The sequence below is a fragment of the Pinus tabuliformis genome, chromosome 2_1 (genome assembly GCF_031772625.1).
Source record: "Pinus tabuliformis cultivar Carrire ecotype Pingquan chromosome 2_1, CPIR1, whole genome shotgun sequence".
Taxonomy (NCBI): Eukaryota; Viridiplantae; Streptophyta; class Pinopsida; order Pinales; family Pinaceae; genus Pinus; species Pinus tabuliformis.
Genome location: NC_142299.1, coordinates 233,574,604 through 233,595,512, shown reverse-complemented (window position 1 = coordinate 233,595,512; position 20,909 = coordinate 233,574,604). Strand labels below are relative to the sequence as shown.

The following is a 20,909-nucleotide window of genomic DNA, read 5'->3' as shown; positions in this document are numbered from 1 at the left end:
GTCCCCACTAGCATATAACCCAAACTACAGAAAGGAAACATAAAAGCATCGGGCCTTGACTAAATTCCAAAGTTTTGACAGCCAACCTTGTATTCAGCAAAGACATGAGCTCTCTCAAAATTAAAGCAGCACACTTGATAATATGATTTGTCTCTATATTGATATTTGAATTGACTGTTATCAAATATGATATCCTTCCATTCACAGAATGTTTGATAATGATATACTTCTAATTTACCCATTTGAAGACAGTTTTAAGGAATAACAGGCAGCCTTAAAAGATTTGATAGTTTTCAATATAATTATTAGCACATTTTATTTCCTAGAGACATTAGTTCCTTGAATTGGTCAGATGGGTAGTGTAGCCAGATACAAATTTCAAAATGATTGGGTTGCTTCAAAATGCATGTCAAAGCCAATCCAGCCGAATAAGCAATACGCATTCATGAGAAAGAGAATAGCTCCATAAGAATAGGCTGTCACATCCAAAGAGGTTCCTAAAAGCAATGCCACATTTCTGAAACATCAGCCCCATGATTTGAACCTTGGTTTCATGTACTACCTAAACAAGCACTTCATGTCAATCACAAGATCAATTCTTGGAAGATTACATTCCAAAATAGAGGTAATGAAAAAGCAAGACAAAGGAGCAAAAAGTTCGAGACTGTCATTGCGTTGTGGTATCATAAGAAATTGTGCAGTTAACAAAAATTCAATTATATTTTCTAACTTCCGTAGTTAGGGGACATAACACATAAGTTCCACTGTAACATAATAAATATGGATGTACATTGTACCTATTATCTGAGCACGTGGAGAAATATGACATTTTCAAGGAGCTGCTCAACACTGAAGTCATCCAGCAAGAAAACTCCTCACCTAGGACTGTTGCATTATAGTATAGTAAGGCATGGAAGTAAGAGAGCAATAAGGCAGATTGATTCATCTATAGATGAGGAATAGTGTAATCCAACAGAGGATGTGAGAGATTTATCTTTGCATGAGGAGACACAGATGAGTCCAGTCAAACATTACCTCTATTTGATTCATTGTTGCACAATGCCATGACTCCCATTTGGAAGGCTATGAGGAGAAGCAATTTAAGTCAAAATGTGGTCACTTCTTTGTTAAAGGCATAATTGTTTGGGTCTTAGTTCGTTGTATGTGTTTTATTTTATTTGTGATCAAGAGAAGATATTGTTAGCACAAAATCTGGCAAGTCTAGCGCAACGACCCACTAGGCAACCTAGGCCTTATGGCAACAAGAGATCAGCCACCACTGTCACCTCAGTGGCTTCTCTCCAAGTGGTGAAAATAATCCCAAAAGCAAGGCTTCCCTACAAAAAGTCTCCAAAAAGGTTTTCAATTTAAGAGGGCTCAATGGTGATGCAAGGTCTAATGATAGGAGGAAAGGTATCGGCAAAGGCTGAGATAAGAGTTGCCCAAAGTTCAAACACACTTCCCTAAGACCTTTACAATTTAGAACAGAGGTATTATAAGTTAGGGTTTGTAACATATGCAAATTTAGGGCACATGATGACATATAACACCTCAAAAATAGCTTATAACAGATAAGATCAACAAAGAACAACAGTATATGAGAAAGGCAAACTAGGGCTAAGTAAATGATAGTTTTAGATGGCTGAAAATGCATATAACAGCAAAACATACCAAGATGTCAGCCCTGGTTTTAGAGTTAAAATATGCAAGTAATGCTAGATTTTTCATTTTTTTTTATTTATTATATGCAATCCCTTCCAATAGGGAAATAACATATGGACATAGAATTGCTATAAATTGCAAATTTTAAGCTAACACTAACTCTAATTACCATAAAATTAAAGAAGAAAAGATAATTTAAATGATCAACACCTACTACAAAAGTGTCTATATCCAATTGGGCAATGTAGTCAATTAGCGCAATGTCAATGATAGAGGGCCTTTGATGAAGAGGGTGGAGGAATGAATTTCCTCACATAGAAACCATAGGTATTTCTCTATGTGTGAGATTTTAAGGTCAAAGGATGCATAAGCCAAGCTCCTTTGATGGATTCTTGCAAGACAAATTTTACATACTAAAGAATCAAGATTTTGCACTTTTCACTATGGCACACATAGAAACCATAATTTCATAACTATAGCATGCAAAATAGAAGAAAATGACACGAAACTTACAGAATTCCAATGAGAATCACTTCAATCAATGTCAAATGTCTCTCCATGCAAAAACTCCCTCCCAAGACAATTCGCTCCACCAAAGATCACATTGTATCCAAGAAGAAAGACAAGAGCTAGGGTGCACTACTTTAAAGGAGAAGTATAATGAATTATGATGATAATTAATGGAAAGTGAATCTCCTATATTTATATGAGGGTAACCAAGTAAAATTTCCAACATTTTACAGGAAATGCCCTAAAATTTTGCTTTAAGTGTTCAACTAGGTCAAAGGTCACAAGTCGACCTTGACATAGCTCAAAAACATAATAAGAATGCCAAAATAACCCACACATGCTGAAAATGACAACAAGAAATGCTAAAAATAGCATTGCTATAAATAGCATTTCAAGATATACTCCAACTCTGTTGGAAATAGCAAAAAAAAGAAATGCTAAAAATAGCATTGCTATAAATAGAATTTCAGGATATATTCCAATTTTGATTTGTCCTTGAATCAAAATTGAGAATTAAAATTCGAATTTAGTCTCACTAGCTGTTTGAAAAATAATTAATTAATTCATCTTGAGTTAATTAGTTGGAGAAAATCAAACATGAAGTCTATGTGAAGACATGCAACAATTATCCCTTTGATTGAGGAAGTTATCCCTTAATTAAGGAGATAAGGATGAGTTGTATTTGAGTTGTAATTAGTTAGCTCAGTTAACTGAGTTAAGTCTAGTTAAATTAGTTCCAAATAGTTGGAGGAACTAATTGTGAGTTCAGTCAGTTAATGCATGCATGCATGCAACTAGTGTTCTCCAGATAACTGAATATTCTCTCATAAATAACTCATGCATGTCAGTTCAGAGAAAGACCCAGTTGAGATTAAAGGAAGGGACAGTGTACTATCAATTGGAGGAATTTTCCTATAAAGGAAACTCATCCATGCAGAAGGAATTATCTCCTTCAGGATTGCACAGTTATTTCAGAGGTCAGAGCAGTGTTTGAGGTGAGAGACACATAGGTTACAGCTGGAGGACCCAGGAGAAACTGCGCAAGGAAATAGGAGGCTTGGAGGACTGAAGGAAGGCATATGTGTTGTCTATTTTGTCTATGAGCAGCAGTGAGGGATTGTACTGAGAGCTAGATAGCTTGAGAGCTAAAGCTTTGTGTAATCCTGAGATATTTCCACTTGTATGATAATACAGATAGCAGGGTTTTTAGCTGAGGCTTTCCCCAGAGTATTCTTCTGTGTTTCATGTGTATGATTTCTTCTTCTCTGTTATATGTGTTTCGATTGATCTTGCTCAAATTGATTAAGCTTCCACAAAGTTTGATAGTAGAAGTAGATCAAGTATTTTGCTTTAATATATTGCATTATCAGCTGATCTAAGGTGAAATTTCTACAACACATGTGGTAAATAAGACTCCACCATGACAATGTCCTCCAAGAATGATCAATCTCCATCAACAAGTGATGAAATGGTCCACTGAATGCTTCTCGCTCTAGGAAATCATTAAAGTGGATGGGCACATCTCCAAAAGGCACCTCCTCCACCACGACATCATCCACAAAGAGGCTTATGTCACCCTCCTAGGGCACGTAGGGATGACATGGTATCATCTATGGCAAGTGTTAGCATCAAGGAATGGTGTCCTAGCCCTCCAAAGTCATCTTGATAACATCCATCCTCATATGGGCTCTCGAACATGGAAACATCCATTAAACAAGGTCAAGGCCAACCTGGCGAAGTCCTGAGTCCATCTAGGCCAATGTTGAAAACATCAACATTAGGAAAAAATCGATGAGGGTCCAGAAAACATCTACTTGGAAACATCGATGAAAAAGTTGACAAAAATCAATAAACCACAACAAACATTAAAAAATACAAAATATATTCATTTTCATTTAATTTTAAACATATAAAGAAACAACAACTTGAGATAAATACATTAGCACATAAATATCGAGAAAGAATTGGTATATATGATGCAGTGAATGCCAAATAAAAATGACACATCAAAGTTGGTTCTGAATCCTAAACTCTAGTAATTGTCCAATCAAGAACTCAAAAGTGGAAAATCAATACAAAATAACATCAAATATATAAATTTATCTCATCATCATCAGGTGTTGGGCATGGAATCCCCCCACAGCAGGTTTTGGGGCTCAAAGCCCAAGTTTTGGTCAAAGATGTCGTAAAACTCCGCGAATTGTGGGCGCAGAGCGCAAAGTGTACAATTGAGTCATAGGGTTGTCTGCCCTAAACATTGTATTGTAAATTAGTGTAAAGTCAACCTACCCATGGTCTGTAAACCATGGGATTGTATAAATAGAGCGAGGCTCTAAATTTTAAAGAGAGCGATTAAGAGAGAAGAGAAAAAGAATGGTTCGAGCTTAGAGTAGAGTTCTAAGTGTCTTAGATTGTGGTAGGAAGAGGATCTACAGCTGAGTGCGCAGAGGCCTAGTAGAGTCTGCAACTGAGTGCGCGGACCCCTGCAGCTGAGTGCGCAGGGCGGAGTCGAGTCATGTAATTGGGACAAAAAGCTAATAAAGAGAAGTTTATCTTAATTCTGTGTAATTGTTGTGCACTATCTGCTTTATGTTTATATTCGCTTATGTATTGCACGCACTGATATGATTGTTGATTATGCTATAATAACCATAAATATTACACACATAGTTTAACCATTTAATTAGCAAGGATCTCGGGTATTGTACGGGTCGCGCCCCGAGTAGGGCTGCGCGGAAGCTGCACCACAGGTTGCAAAGGGATCACAAGTGCGCACAGCGACCGGTCAGACCGCGAACCTCCAGAGTTCCATCAGACATCCCAAGGTTGCGGAAACCTGGTTCTAGCACCCTCCCATACTACTTTGAGTGAGACCTCAGTCTGCGCTCCGCGGACTGTTGCTGAAAGGGCCAGTAGTACCAAGATTGCTTGGCTAAATCACCTCTGAACCTAGGTCAGGGCCCACTAAGCCACCAAATGGTTCCGTTGTCAGGACCGGGATCTGCATAAAGGATGTCTGATGTCATGCCACTGGAACCCTACAAAGAAAGAAGTTAAAGAGTGGTTGAACAAGAAGATTCGTGAGTTCGCGGCGCAGGAAAACAAAAATCCACGAGTATCTAAGGAACAGTGGTTGGATTGCTACTTGTACACTAAAATCCACAAGATTTTCTTTGCATCTTTTCCGTCGAAGCTGTATGAGTGGATCGTGAAGTTGGCAAACAGCGAAGGAAGGTGTAGGCTCGACAAACCAATAGTGTGGACTCCAGAACTAGTGCGCAGACTAGAAGCCTCAGAAGATAAGATAGCGCGAGCTGTGGACCATTGGCTCGACCGAATAATAGGAGGATTTATCATTGAGTTCATGGTAGACATGACCGTCAGCTACAGCGAGGCAGAGCAACGTTTTCTCAAGGGACCGCGAGGTAAGTATATTAAATCTTTGAACACTTGGATGAAGATGTTGTTATGTGAAAAGCGGGTTATGCGAATAAATTAATGTTTGGGACTATGCGGAGCAGAAAGATCTATAGAAGCGGAAGGAGTGAAGAATTAGAAAACAGTGCCTTAATTTCACCCTTGCGGGAGAGCGAGGACGAGCTCACAAAGGTTTCTCCAAGAAGCGCGGTCTATTTGATAAGGCAATGAATTCTGCGTTTACCACCTCCACCCACACCGCCACCTGCTTCACCCCCCTCACCTCCATCTCCACCCACTCCACCTCCGCCACCTCCACAGTTCAGTATGGCGAGCGCAATCAAACTACCAGTATTCAGAGGAGTAGGGAATGAAGATCTGGACCAATTCTGGTTCGTAGTAAGAGAAATATGGGAAGCACAGGGCGTCGCGGATGATAATATCAAAAAGGCTACGCTGGTGAGCATGCTGCATGATCGCGCATTAACATGGTATATCAAGCATTCTAATGACCACCCGAACGCAGGAATTGCAGAGATCCAAAATGCGTTGAACAGGGAATTTAGCAGGCCAAAATCAGAGACGCAGTCAATCATCGAGTTTAAAGAGATCGCGATACTTCCCAGTGAGACCCCATGGGATCTGGACCAAAGGGTGAAGAGTACGATCTGCGAAGCCAATATGACGTTAACAGATGCACAGCACCGCGCATGGTTTGTGGCCTCACTTACGCCACACTTAAGGATAGCGCTGTCACAACAAAAACTTTCCACCCAAGCCAAAGCGTTGGAGATGGCAATGAGCTTGCATGAGACCCCTATACAAGACCCTGGATTGGGAGTCCAACAGATCCATGCGCAGCTACAGAATCTGTGTCTGGAAATGCATAATTTGAAACAGGATAGGGTACCTCGACCAGAGGCACGCGAAGAAGTATGGTGCATAAAATGCAAAGGTCAAGGCCACGACAAAGATCACTGTCCAGTGTTCGTGAACTACTTGGCAGGAGGAGGGCCAATGCCATTAAGACCGGAGGCACAGGTGGGGCCAAGCGCGGCATCTGTGTTATGGTGCGTGATCTACCAGATAGGAGGAAAACATACCACGGATAATTGTCATCTGTTGCAGAAGTATACACAAACATCACAGTAGTTGTTTTGTAATTTCTGCAGGTCGGTAGGCCATGACGAACGCACCTACCGAAGCTATGAACTAATGATGGATCGGACTCCTGCCTACAGGGTGCAGGCCGAAACGTGAGCCCTCGACCCAAATGTAGGGATGGCGCGTGCTGGGTTTCAAGGGCGCAGTCGAGGTCGAGGTGGAATGGGACCAGGGAGGGGTCGCGGACAGATAATCTATTACAATTGCGGAGGGTCAGGGCATTATGCCCACGATTGTACGAACCCGACTAGGATATCATGTTGGTACTGTAATCAGTGTAATCATGAGGCGGAAGATTGCCCTTCGCTGATAGCAAAGATGCGCGAAAAAGGGGTACTCCAGCCCCCTCCGACTCAGAATATACAAATGATGAGGTCTGAGCCGCACGACGAAGACCCAAATGTAAACATGATGCTCAGAAGCGGTATGACCACGGGAGATGATAAGGGGAAACAACAAGAAGAAAGTATGTGGGTTCGCAAGGCTCCTACAAAGGAACCTGAGTTTGACTTAGAATGCGCAAAGGAGACATTCATGGAAGCTAAGAAGAACTTCACGGAGGCCTCCACTTCAGGTAGTAAGGATCAACCAGAACCAGGGATGGATCCTTCTTTGCTCACTACCTTTCTGGAGACATGCATGAAACTGTTGCACGATAACAAGGCAATCAAAGGGTTACAGGAACTTATCACTAGGTCCACGGGGTCAGGAGAACCGCGCGTGGTCTGAAAACTTGGGAAGCATGCATTGCGCACAGGAAGGGAGATGAGGTTGACTGCGTAGATTGGCGAATATGAAATGGATCAGGTAATTCTAGATCTGGGTTCAGACGCGAATGTACTACCAAAGCAGACCTGGGAACGCATGGGCAAACCCGCGCTACAATGGTCCCCTATTCAGTTACGAATGGCGAACCAACAGAAGATTTTGCCCATGGGAATATTGCAAGGGATGACAGTCGATATTGAAGGCACGAGCGCGCAGGTGGATTTTGAAGTGATAGAGATTGTCGATGATAGCAATCCTTATCCCGCGCTACTAGGAATAGACTGGGCAACCGATATGAACAGAGCCATAAATCTGAAAAAGCGCAAAATGATCTTCGAGAAAAGGTCACTACGCGTAGTAGTATCATTGTACCCAGCCAAAGGAGCATGATACACTAAACCAGTGCGCGACGACGATAATGATGACAATCTCAACTGTATTTACAAGATAACTGCGCAAGGAGAGGATTGGGTGAATCCAACTGCAGATGGAAGGATTTCGTGGGAGCGCGAAAGCTCCTGCACTTTGGATTCAGATGAAGAGATAGAGCGATCACAGAATCGGCTGCACGAAGTAACAACCCTAAACTGCAACATGATGATCAGGTCATTGCATTGCGTAACAACAGAGGCAAGGGAGCTGCTGACATATGATGGATTGTCAGCGGTGGATGAATTTTTAAGCAAATTCAAAGGTACAGTACCAAAACAGCAGCAGTTCGATGCGTTAAAGTGGGCACTGCGCGCAACACTCGCACGATGGTGGGGTACGCATCAAGGAACTTTTGAAGACTGGCGCAGATGCAGAAGGATGATGCGCCTGCGTTTCGGAAAACCACAATTACGGCTAGTAGACAAATATGATGAACGAGATGATCCACGCACACACCTCGCGAAATGGACCAAGGTCTACGGGGAAGAGCCACAGCCTAAATGGGTGCATTTATTCTACCATACCCTGGACGTCATACCCATGAATTGGTATACTGAGACGGAACTACGCCATGGTATGGGCGAATGGGATGTTTTGCAAGGGATTTTTGCTAACATTCACATTTGAAGATCGGTGGTTAGATACTATTGACGATGCGCTACAAGCAGTAAAAGCCGCTATCTTCAAAATACCACAGGAGCCAATGGGAGTACTTCAGCCAGACTGGGCGACATAGTTAAGCAGTGCACTGGGTGTTATAACGTAAATGTTGAAGAGGATGATGAGGACCCACGAAACATTAACATTTCAGAAACGGAAGGCTCTCGCGAGGTTCACGGACCATCACTTGAAGACCCCGACATCACCATGCCACTAAAGACAAAATAGGTCAACATTGGAACGGAGGTAGAGCCGAAGTACGCAACGCTTGGGGACTATTGGGACGATGCCACGGTCGATAAAGTCGCTGAGTTACTCCGCGAATACCAAGACTTGTTCCCAACAAAAATTACGGACTTAAAAGGGATTGTGGGCGATTTAGGGATGATGAAGATCTCCCTGAAACCCAACACAAAGCCAGTTAAGCAGTGACCATACCGCTTGAACCCAAAGTACAAAGAAAAGGTCTGTGACAAATTAGACAAAATGCTCGCAGCAGGAATTATTGAACCAGTGGAAGAATCCGACTGGGTGAGTCCTATGGTAGTACAGGAGAAAAAACAGAAGGGTGAAATAAGAATATGCATGGACCTCAGGAAGCTTAACGATGCCTGTGTACACAATCCATTCCCGACACCATTCACAGATGAAGTATTGGAGAATGTTGGTGGTCAAGAAGCTTACTCATTCACGGATGGCTTCTCAGGGTACCATCAAATCAAGATCGCGCCGGAAGATAGGAGCAAAATGACCTTCACAACAGAATGGGGCTGCTTTCAGTACACCATTATGCCCTTTGGACTAAAGAACACGCCAGCTATATTTTCGCGCATCATGGTGGCCGCGTTCAAAGAATACATCCACAAGTTCTTGGAGGTCTATCTGGATGATTGGACTGTCTTTGGATTAGTTAAACACCATGTAGCAAGCTTACGTTTGATGTTGGATACTTGCCGCCGACACCAAATCACGCTGAACCTTAAGAAGTGCACCTTCCTTGTTCCCTTTGGGAACCTACTGGGACATGTGGTCTGCAAACAAGGTCTGATGGTGGACCCTGCGAAGATTGTTGTTATTCTAAATTTGGAAGCACCGTGGGGTGTTAAACAACTGCGCGCTACTCTGAGGCACACTGGATACTATAAGAAGTTCATCAAAAGTTATGCCCAAATAACAGCACCGATGGAACAATTGTTGAAGAAGGATGCTACATATTGTTGGAATGATGATTGCATGAAAAGTTTGGATGTCCTCAAGGAGAAACTGGCATCCGCTCCCATCTGGTCTTCCCAAAATGGGACGTGGAATTTCATGTACATGTTGACGCATCGTGTATTGCGTTGGGAGCCATACTCACACAGGAAGGCGCAGAGGGCGTGGATCACCCGATCACGTTCGCAAGTCGGAGACTCTCCAAAGCCGAAAAGAACTACTCTACTACTGAGCATGAAGAGCTGCAATGGTCTACGTGCTCCAAAAATACCGACACTATTTGCTTAGTGGACACTTCAAGATGTATACCGATCATTCCGCGTTAAAATACCTAGTGAACAAGATTGTGTTGGGGTGGCGCATATGCAGATGGCTTTTACAATTTCAAGAGTATGATTTTGAGATCATAGACAAGCCGAGACGCTTAAGTGCAGGACCAGATCACTTGTCACGAATTGAGACGGGCGAGGAACCAACAAATTTGAAGGAGGGACTACCTGATGCACAGCTCTTCGCAGTCTGCGTCGTGGACGGCCACTTCAAAGATATAATCCATTTTCTAACCACAGGGACTACGCCGAAGGAGTACTCAATCTAGCAGAAGAAGGAATTGGTGGTGCACGTGGCGGACTTTTCTGTCATCGCAGGGCACCTCTACAAGATGGGCAACGATGAGATATTACGAAGATACGTACCCGAATTTGAACGAGGTCAAATCCTCGCAGAAGCACATGGTGGTGCTGTAGGAAGACACTATGCAGGACGCGAGACCGCACAAAAGATTCTTCGCGGGTTATGGTAGCCGACCCTGCACCAAGATTCGAAAGCACACTATAAGGCTTGCAATATATGTCAAAGGACGGGGAAACCATCATGAAGCGACGAGATGCCATTAAATCCACAAATGACACTGCAACCATTTGAGAAATGGGCAATTGACTTTGTGGGCCCAATCAAACCTCAGGGGAAGACGGGTGCACGCTACATCATCACCGCGACAGAGTACCTAACACGATGGGCGGAAGCACAACCGGTCAAGGAGTGCACAGCCGCTACGATTGCAAAGTTTTTGTTCGAAAACGTGTTGACGTGATTTAGCTGTCCAAAAATCTTAATGAGTGATCGTGGCACACATTTCTTGAATGAAACCATCAGCACGCTCACGGAAGAGTTCTAGGTTTATCACCAGAAAAGTACACCGTACCATCCACAGGCCAATGGAACAGTAGAAGCATTCAATAAAACACTGGAGACTGCGTTGACCAAAGTATGTAACGCGCGGCGAAACAACTAGGACCTGCACGTACTTGCGCTGTTATGGGCATACAGGACAACGTGCAAGAAATTGACGGGACAGACACCCTTCCAGTTGGTCTATGGTACGGAAATTGTCATGCCGATGGAATACATCGTCCCTAGTCTGCGAATAGTAGCACTCACAGGCATGACGGGCCGTGAAGCTCTAGAAGAAAGACTTGCGCAATTAGAGGAGCTCAAGGAAGAACGATTTCTGGCCAGATTTCACCAATAGGTACAAAAGTAGCGTGAAAAAGCCTAGCACGACTGCCATATCAAGTTGTGCACCTTCAAGGTAAACGACTTAGCGCTACTATATGATAGCAGGTTTGAAAAATTTCCGGGAAAATTCAGAATGCACTGGCTGGTACCATATGTGGTAAAAGAGGTCACCGACAGAGGCACGGTCCAGCTAATCAAACTCAATGGAGAACCCTTCCCAGGCAAAGTCAATGGCAGCCGCTTGAAACCCTACGCAGGTGGGCCAACTCTCTGGCTAATTGGCCGAAGCAAAGTCTTGCAGCTCGAGGAGCCCGACAAGGGTGCAAGACTATAAACACAAGCACCAGAAGCTGGTACCAAAGAAGAGACACGAGTCAAACACGGATGATTCAGAAGCAGGAACGTAGCAAATCCAGCAGACTGCAGAACAGTGCCTTGCAGACCTCCGCGCAGTGCAGGATTGGTTGGAAGGGCTCCATGCCAAGATCATCGCACCAGCAAAGTGACTCGGGACGAGCCACGATGATTGTTTTGGGGGCCTATTGGGCATGGAATCCCCCCACAGCAAGTTTTGGGGCTCAAAGCCCAAGTTTTGGTCAAAGATGTTGTAAAACTCTGCGAATTGCGAGCACGGAGCGCGAAGTGTACAATTGAGTCATAGGGTTGTCCACCCTAAACATTGTATTGTAAATTAGTGTAAAGTTGGCCTACCCATGGTCCGCGGACCATGGGATTGTATAAATAGAGCAAGGCTCTAAGTTGTAAAGAGAGTGATTAAGAGAGAAGAGAAAAGGAATGGTTCGAGCTTAGAGTAGAGTTCTAAGTGTCTTGGGTTGTAGTGGTAGGAAGAGGCTCTGCAGCTGAGTGCGCAGAGGCCTAGTAGAGTCTGCACCTGAGTGCGCAGGGCGGAGTCGAGTCATGTAATTGGGACAGAAAGCTAATAAAGAGAAGTTTATCTTAATTCTGTGTAATTGTTGTGCACTATTTTCTTTATGTTTATATTCGCTTATGTATTGCACGCACTGATATGATTGTTGATTATGCTGTAATAACCATAAATCTTACACACACAAGTTAAGTAACTGGTTAATTAGCAAGGATCTCGGGTATTGTATCAGTCGCACCCCGACTAGGGTTGCGTGGAAGCCACACCGCAGGTCGTGAAGGGATCACAAGTGCGCGCAGCGATCAGTCGAACCGCGAACCTCCAAAAATCCATCAGACATCCCAAGGGTGCGGAAACCTAGTTCTAACACCCTCCCATACTACTTCAAGTGAGACCTCAGTCCGCGCTTCACGGATTGTTGCCAAAAGGGCCAGTGGTATTGGGATTTGCTTGGCTAAATCACCTCTGAACCTAGGTCAGGCCCCACTAAGCCAACATCAGGTATATGTCCAATGATAGAAGAAACAATACTAGCAACTAGCTATCTAATATCAATGCCCTCTCCCTTTTTATGAGAAAAGATTATGGGATGTTTTCCAAGCCTACTCCTAATAGCAGAAGGCCCTGGCCCTACACCAAATTTCAAATGATGTTTGATGGGTGTAGAACTATGCTCAATATTTGTAGAAGGTGGTTCTCATGCTAGCACATTCTTCTCCTCCTCCTCCCCCTCCTGTTCCTCCTCCTCCTCCTCATGTTCCTTCTCCTCCTCCTGCACTTGCTCCTCTTGTTGTTGTACTTGTTCCTCCTCTAACCATGCAAGTGACTCCTCCATGATATGAACCTTAGACTCCACAGTCCACTTAGACAATAAATAAATATTGTTAAGTAAATGGCATCCACGGCCGACGTTGTCTCCATTTTCTTTATCCATAGTTGAAGATTGTAATGGATATAAACCAAGTCATTGAGACATGAGAACTCCAACTTGTAAAAGGGTCATAAAAAATTGAATGTCTTCACTCTTGAGGGTCATAAATTACAATTAATGTAATTGCTCTACTGAAGTTCAAAATTATAACTTGTGTTTATGAGTGTTTTTTTCAAATACACTCGAATTCCGCTCACATCCCGAAGTGCTACAAGTTTGACGATTCTGATGGCCAATTTCTGTAAATTTGGTGCCCTTAAACCATAGTTTCACTACCAAACATCTCCAAAAAAATAAGAAAAAAGGAGAACTAAATTACATTTCATTACAGTGGAAAACACAAAATAAAGAAAACATAATTAAACTTTCAAACAAAACATAATTGAATTTAAAAAATTTGAAGTTCTATATTCTAATGACTTGTCACTTATGTGGAACCGAAGTGATCCTTTCACGACTAACATCATCAAAGTAGAATAGTCTAGCACCATCTCGATATCTCTCTATCTCGCAATTGATTGTACTACGAATCTCGAGATCAAGTACCATCCTATGAAGATAAGTATGGAGCCTTTCCATCACCTTGCCATCAAAATCAAAGGCAAAACCCACTACGGGGAAAACCATTTCAAATTCCTCTTATTAGATTTCCATTGAATGATTCAACAAAAGAGAGTACAATGATCCATATCTTCATCCATACAACGATCCAGCAAAATCAACTGAATAATATCCATTAAATGAACCCAACCATGCCAATAATCCAAAAACCCTGATTCAGGAACCTATAGTCAATTGTCATTCTCTGTAGTCAAATGTTGAACTCTACAGTCAATCAACAAAAACTTCGATCAACTGAAAAATTCAACCTTTAGGTTCCAGTCGTAGGGAAGATGTGTCATGCATGCGGCTAAAAGTCTTCAGTCAAAATTTCTCCATGACATGCCTATGATTGCAATCGAAATTTCTCCATGACATGTCTGCCGTTGAGACCCAAAACCCTAAAAATAGAGATGTGAGCTTCGGACCCTGTAATTTCACCTTCGTGTGAGCCTATTCCTCCGCGGACCTACTTTAGACCTGTGCGAGCCAAAAACAAGAAAGAGAAAAATAGAAGAATGATCCAAGATGATTGTCCAAATGAGGTTGAGGTCACTTGTATTTATAGCCTTCCAAGGGTGTCCAATTTGCTTTAAGGCCAACCTGATCAAATATGCACATGTGGGCTTATAATTCAAAAATACACTTTCCCTTGTCCAAATTGAGCGCTTCAACAGTCTAAATTGGTCCTCTCGAAAAGAAGAATCTCATACCATGGTTGGAATTTGTCACTGAGCTTCCAAATTAACGCACCCTCTCAGCTAGGGAGAAATTCCAACTGCATCATGTAATCATCGCAAGTATCAAATAAAGCTTATCTCAAGTATCGCAACATCAAATGTCAACACTGATCATCTTGGTTCATCTTTGTCTATTCAAGCTTATCTCTTGATTGTCATTACTCATATGTTGAACATTCTTGAATCTAAAAGAATAATTTGATATCAGAGGGGAGCTTAAGCTACCACCCTTTATTCATCAGGGAGCCACTACTACCACCCGGAATCACTGCCAGTAAGGAGCCCAATGCTACCACCTGGGAAATATCAATGGGGAGCCAAATATATGACCCACATCAACATCAAAGAGCCTAGCTCAATTCGGAACAACATCAGGGAGCACATCTCAACCTAAAACCATATAGGGGAGCTTAGTCTCAACCCGGAACTGCATAAGGGAGCACATATCAACCCAAAATCGCATCAGAGAGCACATCTCAACCCGAAATCTCATGGGGGAGAAAAACATATTCAACCCCATATCTAGCAATAGGTGATATAGTGGAGCACATCTCGACCCCCCATATCAAGCAATAGGTGATATAGTGGAGCACATCTCAACTCATCCTATTGCCCACTGATCTTCCCAACAAAAACACTCAATAGTCATGTTGTAGAACACCTGCATCATAGTCTGAGCTTGGGCGAGATACTCGACTTACCAAAGGTAAGGATCACACACCCCAAGCCTCCTCAACCCGTTGGCCAGACAAGGACGGACAATCCCAACAAGGCCAACTTGTGGGTATGATGCCAACTAGGGTATTATCTGCATAGACCAAGATAGCGCGAGATACCCAACTTGTCGAAACAGACAAGGATCACACATACCCTATGGGTGACAATAGCGAAGATACCCGACCTACTACAAGAGTAAGGATTAAGTACGCCTATTATTCAGAGTTCCCTCAACCCTAGGAGCCCTCTATCTCAATTATTCACCCTAGGAACTCAAACAGGAGGAAAGAGTTGGCTCAGTGTTCTCAATCAGTCCTAACCACTATAGATCAGAAACACATCATCGTGCTCATATCATGTCGCAAATCGCAGCAGTCTCTTGTTCATGTAGGACATCAAATCAAATATTATATTAGAACAAAAATATATATCACAAAAGGATACCTTATTCATCCTCCCTCTCATAGAGGCAACAACCACAAGTCTAAGCTTATCTCGTGCAGCATTGTCTCAATATATGAACAGATCTCAATCTCAGTGATATACGGGTTTCTCTGCCAATTGGATCCCACTCAATATTATCACAATGTATCCTTGTCATATCTAGAACCTTCTCAAAGAGCTTCTTCGACCCGTCTCACCTCGACCATGCTTAAAGCTACAGACTTCTCATCCAAAAATATCACAACAGATCTCATACTAAGGAAACACCCAGATGTGCTCATCTCATCAATAACGATCCAAACAGAATTAGTATATATATGTAGTCACATATCATAGGAAGAATGTCTTAGACCAAAAATCAGTCATCCCATGAAAATATCTCAAAGTATGCTTAGCGACATCTCAATGTGTATGAAGAGACTCAATCATGAATTCACTCAAGTTGATCTATGCAAGACATATATATAAGGATGGGTGTTCACATGGAACATCAATGCTTCAATCGATTGTCGGTCTCCAAGGCAGGTTCAATAATATCTCTTCATAGCTTCTTGAAATTCAATCGAAGTGCCCAAGGATTTGCATTTCCACTTTTCAACAACTCTTTAATAGCTCTTCACAATTTAGATTTATTTTCCAAACTTCAGAAAGAGATTCATCATGCCATGATTCATTATTTCAAGCTTTAGAAGCCAACTCCCTCTTACTTTGATCATCGGAGGCTCATTACCTGTCAAGAGTAGACCATTAGCATATAAAACCAAAATCAAATTCATACCTTGGACCCCTTTGAAGTAGATGTTCGGATTGGCACATCTTCCTGTTGGGAATCACAATTGCCAATAGACCAAAACCCGCAGGTGTTAATCAATGATCGCATTGCCAGAGTTAAGGATCCAAGAGAGGCAGTTAGTCCATGTCGCGAAACACGCGGGGAGCATTGGTTTATCTAATGTCCAACAATCTGTGAGAATTTCTAAATAGAAATCCAACTGCAATGATTAATATTATTTCTTCTATTTATTAACTCAGAAATAAGTTATTCATAGTGTTTCTACAGCAAATATCGAAATAAATTCTACTACAGCCTTCACAATTAAAATACTTCGGAAAGTGAATGCAAAGAAAAATACTAGCACAAGTATAACCACGATGACACAGTTATTTTTGGACAATTGTCCCTAGAAAAACCCAATGTGAGAAAAGCGGTGCAATAGATGAGGATTTCTTTATTATTCTTCAACAAAAAAATCTCATGTACAAGATACAACCAGCTAAGTAGAAGAAGATTCTCTGTGAGAAATTTTACAGAAACTTCTCGATTAGTTTTTGATCCAAGAGAGGACCTGTTGGCCCCTCTACGTCTCACTGCATCAACATCTGCGTGAGAACTGCGCAGTCCCAATGTCACATTGTCTCTGCGTTGTCCTCCCTTTGCTCTGTGTCTTCTGCTCCTGACCTTCAGACTGATGTTGATACCCTCTCTCTCTCCTTCTCACCTGCAACTCTCCCTCATATTCAATTTTCTCTTGCCTAACTTTGACCAGTGAGAAAATCAATCTTACTTGAGTAACTAAGTATCTGCCTCTAGTGTATATTCCAAATGCCCCTCGATGTCCTTCTTATAATCTTCCAGTTGAGAACCAACGGTCCAAATTAGATTCTAATCAATGGCTCAGATCATTTGGACTCGATCATCATCTTCTTCTAGAAGTTACACCCACAGTTTAGATTAATACCCATTACTTATTTTAATTTCGTCCCATTAGAAATAATTAATTATTTTAGTAAAACGGTCTCCAAGTGGAATTTCCCAAAACAATTTATGGGTATTGTGGAATACATATGTCTAAACCTCCCTGCAAAATTTGAGACTTAGAGCACATCCGATGCTACTAGAAATCAACACTCCCTCTTAGAGAGGAATGTGCTCTAGCAATGCGACCTGCCGAAGCATTACCCTGTTCTGTAACATCTCCCTCTGCGTTGTTGATGTTTGACATCACTACCCACCAAATACCGCGCAAATGCTGCATCTGTACTACTACTGACCCTGCCACTACCAACATTGCAACTCTCTCTTGTTCCCTACCACTGTGACTGAAAAATTATATGTTTCTGCTATTGAAATGGATTCTCTACCATACCCATCTTCTCTCTGAACTGAATGAACTTAGATCTTCCTAGAGCCTTTGTGAATACGTCTACTACCTGATCTCCTGTGGGGACATACTGCAATTGTATTGCCCCACACTGAACACAACTTCTGATAAAGTGACATTTGGTATCAATGTGTTTCGACCGTTCATGAAATATTGGATTCTTAGAGAGTTTAATACAACTCTGGTTATCGCAATAAATCCCGGTCGCTTCCATCCTTTCTCTGAACAAACTCACGAGCAGTTTTCTAAGCCATATAGCTTTGCACAGAGTTGTGTTGGTTGCCATATATTCAGCTTTTACTGAGCTCAGAGCTACCAACTTTTGCTTCCTGCTCCACCAAGAGATCATTCCTGACGCAACATTGAAGCAGTACCCTGAGGTACTTTTCCAGTCTACTTAACTACCTGCCCGAGTTGCATCTGTGAATCCATTCAATCTGACATCATCCCCTCGAGAGTATCTCAACCCATATCTGACTATTCCATGCACATACCTCAGAATGTGCCTAATTGTTGCCCAATGCACCCTTTTCGGTTCCACCATGAGTGACCCAATGAGTTGTTTGTACAAGGTGTGGTCCACCTCCTTGTCTCCTGATGCATCTATCTTCTTCCAGTTGGTGATCATAGGAGTAGCCATGAGTCGACAATCCTGCATTCCAAATCTCTTCAGGATTTTTGTTGCATATCTTCCTTGCCCAAGGAATATCTCCCCATCATTCTGCCAAACTTCCAACCCTAGAAAATAATGCATGAACCCCATATCCTTCATGTCTAATTCTGCTTCGAGATTCTTCTTGCAGTCCTGTATGAGCCTAGATGACCCTGTTAAAAACAAGTCATCTGCATATAATACTAGAATAAGTGGCTCATTTTCTCCCATTAAATAGTAGAGATTGGGATCATCATCACTCTTGACGAATCCCAACTGCTGCAAGTAACTATCAATCCGACCATACCATGCTCTGGATGCCTACTTGAGCCCATACAAGGCTTTCTTTAATTTGCACACAAGAGTTCTCTTTTCATGTGTTTTGAAGCCTTCGAGTTGTTCTATATACACCTATTCTTCTATCACCCCGTTCAGAAATGTTGTCTTGACATCCATCTGGTGAATCTCCATCCCATTTGAGCTACTAGGGATATAACGGATCTAATAGAGGTATATCGGGCTACTAGGGCAAAGATCTCTTCGTAGTTTATTCCTTCTTTGTATTCGTACCCTGTTGCCACGAACCTAGCCTTGTAATTCCTTATAATGCCATCTGCAACATACTTGATCTTGTAGATCTACCTTGATCCTACAACTAATCTATCCTCTGGTCTAGGTACTACTTCCCAGACATCATTCGTCATGATAGAACTATACTCTTCTACCATGGCATCCACCCAAACTTGGTGTTGAATAGCTTCCTGAAAGCTAGAGGGTTCTTCAACCTATGCTACCAAGGCCTGGTATCTGTCAGGCTATCTACGCTACCTCTTCTCGGTTCTAGGAGCTCCAACAAACTCCTCTGCATCCCTCAACGTCTGTCGTACTTCCCTGTTGGTTCTACCACTAGTGATGGGAGGCTCAATCAACCCCTCCTCTTGGTCCTATCATTCCATCTCCTGAGAACTATCTGGATTTCCTTCTTCTGAGGAAATTCTAGTACTGGTCACTGTACTAGATCCAGGTGTTTGTCCTCCTGCCTATCCTACTTGCTACCCCTGCTGCTGCTGGACTAATGGAACATCTACTGACTGACATTCTACTGGCATCTCTCGATATTTCCTGAAAGCTCTATCCTCCATGAACTTCGCATCCTGTCTCACTACAATCTTCCTTCTGCTAGGAATGTAGATTATGTATGCCTTTGAGGTCTCGCTATATCCTACGCAGTACCGCTTTTCTACAGTTTGATCCAATTTACTGCGCTTTTTGTCTAGATTGTGTCAATATGCCACGCTTCCAAATATCCTGAGATGACTTACTTCCGGCTTCTTCCATGTGAAGACACCTTCAGGTGTTCTCTTCCCCAATGCTCTGTGAGGAGTTCTATTCTGGATATATACTGCTATGTTGCAAGCCTCTGCCCATAAGAATCTAGGCAAGTCTTGATCATACAAAATAGTTTTTGCTGCCCCAACAATAGTTCTATTTTTCCGCTCTGCTACTCCATTCTGCTCCGTTTTATATGGAGTTGTCCATTCTCTTTTGATGCCCTCCTTTGTGCAGAAATCTGCAAAGCCTTTGTCAATATTTTCTCCACCATTATCTGAACGCAATACTTTTATCTTTTTCCCTATCATGTTTTCAACAAAAGCCTTAAACTCTCTGAATTGATCAAAGACCTCATCCTTGGTCTTTAAGAAATAGATCCAAGTTTTTCTAGAGTGATCATCAATAAAGGTGACAAAGTATTTGCCACCACTAAGAGCTCTTGTGGACATTGCACCACAAATATCTGAGTGTGCCAATCCCAATACACATTCTGCTCTATTGTTGTTTTTGGAAAGAGTTGCTTTAACATACTTCCCCAGTAGGCATCCTCTGCATAAATCATCATGCTCAGTACTAAGGACTGGAACTGTTGGCTACGTCGGGCTTGACCCAGGTTCAGCAGTGAGTTTAGCCAAGCAAATCCCGGTTCTACTGGCCCTTTCAGCAACAGTCCACGGAATGCGGACTGAGGTCTCACCCGAAGTAGTATGGGAGGGTGTTGGAACCAGGTTTCTGCACCCTAGGGATGTCTTGATGAGGGTTCTGGAGATTCACGATCCTAATCTGCGCGCTGCACTGCTCCGTGCAGCTTTCTATTCTTCACAACCCGGGCACACCTTTGTGAATACAGTATTATTCTGATCCGATCCTTACTGTGTTATTATATTAGTTCTCAACTTAGTTTGTGCGGGCCCAATACTCTTATTACTTATTCAACTTTCAGATTAGTGCGCGTACTTGAAAACAATATAAATGCATAAAGATAACCAGAACATAGAAATACAAATCTACAAATAGACGCACAATTTTCTTAATCAATCTTATCTTTATTAATGCACAAGTTCGGTTATAGACGCGCCTCCGCCCTGCGCACTCAGCTGCA

General features: G+C 42.4%; 1 protein-coding gene across 3 annotated transcripts in view; it reads right to left on the bottom strand.

The window, feature by feature from the left end:
• The window catches only part of LOC149199584 (uncharacterized), a 194,649-nt gene that overhangs the window by 2,366 nt on the left and 171,374 nt on the right, over positions 1 to 20,909 (bottom strand). The gene's annotated exons all lie outside the window — the stretch shown is intronic.